The following is a 2,500-nucleotide window of genomic DNA, read 5'->3' on the forward strand; positions in this document are numbered from 1 at the left end:
GTAATGATTTTGTTATATGAATTTCCAGTCCCTGGAGAACAAATGGAGACCTACAGATGCCTTCAGTTTAGATCTCATTTGCTACCTGACCAGAGTGGGCAGAGGTGAAAGGTCAGAGTATAATTTGCTGAGCCTCACAGCCTGTGTTGATCTTGGAGGTTGAGTGATTGTCACAAAAGCTCATTGAGACTGTGTCACAAAGACTCATTGATACTAAAACACAAAATATAGTAGAATGTGTTTGTATATTTATCTATTCATACTGTTCACTGAAGACTTTGGGAAAATTAATTCCAGAAAGGTAGCAGTGTTAATTGGCTTTTCCTGTCAGTGGGTTCACCTTAAATTTGCTCACTGGATTTTTAAGATCAGTACCTATGGTGGGTGTTAAGGCTGCTTCAACGGGTTACAGAAATGAAATATTTTGGGTTGTGCAAGCTAATCTCAGCAAATTAATGTTGTTTACAGTCTTAGGTTATGCCTATTCCTCATAGATGTCAAAAGGAAAACATATTCTACCTAATTTTCAGGTAATTTTTTACTAAGAGTACCCTATAACAGGTTGATCTGCAAATAGTAAATTTCTGTTATGTTACTGAAAGAGATTAAAGGTTTATTTGGGCAAAGAATGCAATAGAAAATTCAGAAGATGTAAAGCATTTTGCTTGGACTTTGTGTTCCTTATTCTTTTCTTACTCTCCTTCATGTTTTTTCCATTCTTGTTTGGCTAGGTTCACTGTCTCCACTTATCTCCACTTTTCCAGAAGTTAATCAGAGGGTAAAAAAAAAAATCAGTAACATCCTGGTCTGTATCATTAACCCCTTCTTCACCCACTAACTTACCATAAGAAACATATCCAGCAAGCAGCACAGCACAGCAGTGCTTCACAGGACTTAGTTCCTTTCCATCACTTTGTGTGGCTGGCCCACTGCATTCTCAGATAGGTCAGTAGTGCAGCAGAAATATAAAATACATTGCCCCAAGACCCTGTGCCTTGAAGCTGCTGAAAACTTCAGTTTCTAAAACCACACGTGTGTGCACAGGGGTTTAGCAGAATAACAACTTGCAAGATCAAGGCCCAAAGTGGGAGAACCTCATGTGACAGCATTCATTGAGCAGAGAGTCACACTGCTGAGATTAAAAATAAGGGCTTGTAACTGTATTATGAAATATCTCCTGTGAGCTTACAAAGTGGGGTAAAGGATAGTAGAGCATTGAATGCAAAAAGAGAAAAAAAAAAAAAAAAAAAACCAAAAAACCCAACAAAGTTTCAAAGGAACGTTGGGAATTTTTTTTTTTTCTTATTCTTAAAAAATACATTGTGAGGAAAGAAAAATGAGACCTGTTTAGTTTATGGAAAAAAGTCTGAGTGGGGATTTAAGAGAGATGGATTATATTCCTAAAAGGAAATAGGTTTGATGCCAGTCAGCTTTTTGAAGTAGCAAGTAATTTGAAAACAAAGACTTAGTGATTGAGGTTGTGACTGGACTACAGCAGACAAACAGTTTAGGAGAGAATATTTTTTATAAAAAAGGGCGGATGGAATATAGAGCTTTCTGCCAAAGTCAGCAGTGGAAATAAGCAGAGGGAGTTGGACACATTTTTGGAAAAGAAGGGAGTACTGGGGTACCGCCACAAGCTATGCTATGGGAGCCAAGGTTAGGAAATGTAGTTCAATTTGTGCATGCTCTGTTTATGGTGGAAATATGGAACCTTCGTAAGTTTTTCACCTGGCATTTCATTTTTCCATATATGCCAGCATACTCTCGCTGCTGTGTATTAATAAAATATTTTTTAAAAATCTTGCTTCTTTTAGACAGTAGTGTGCAGCAGCATCTGTGAGAGCAAGGTAAAACATAATGTAGGTTTCAGTTACTACTGTGTAATATTCAGAAAAATTGTCAGCTGTATGACATTGATGGCTAGAATTAATTTTTTTGTACATTAAGGTGTAACAGCTTGATAGTAAATGCCATAAAAACCCACTGTTGCAAGAATGCCAGTGTTGTTCTTCCTTCATTTTCATGTTAGGTTTAATTATTTGCTAGATTTTGATACTCGTTGGTCATTCTTAACATCATTGAATTAACACCGAACCCTATTTTTGTAAAAAGCCTTATGGTGCCCCACTTTATTATAATAGTGCAATACAGATTAAAATTGCATCTGTTAAGATTACATTGTGTGTTTGGATTATGGGAGGCAGAAGCACAATAATCTCCGCTGAATATAACTATTGAAGCCAATAACCTGTAACCAATCACATAGTTCTTCTGTTGAAAAATGTGAGCTAGAAAGGATTACATCTTGGAAAAGATCATAAATCTGTCACCACTAATGTAATCTTTACAGGAGCTTTGTAACCAGTTAGCGACTAAAAGAGATCATTACTTCTTTTGCTATAATTACAATCATAACACATATTTGATATTTTATAACTTTCTTTGTTCAGCAGCAAATGCATTATAAAGTGTACAGCATTAATAAATAGAGGCATAA

General features: G+C 36.0%; 1 protein-coding gene across 12 annotated transcripts in view; it reads left to right on the plus strand.

Moving 5' to 3' along the window:
- Positions 1–2,500, plus strand: part of ZNF521 (zinc finger protein 521) — a 229,847-nt gene that overhangs the window by 138,787 nt on the left and 88,560 nt on the right. The window lies entirely within an intron of this gene.

The sequence above is a fragment of the Anomalospiza imberbis genome, chromosome 1 (genome assembly GCF_031753505.1).
Source record: "Anomalospiza imberbis isolate Cuckoo-Finch-1a 21T00152 chromosome 1, ASM3175350v1, whole genome shotgun sequence".
Classification (NCBI taxonomy): domain Eukaryota; kingdom Metazoa; phylum Chordata; class Aves; order Passeriformes; family Viduidae; genus Anomalospiza; species Anomalospiza imberbis.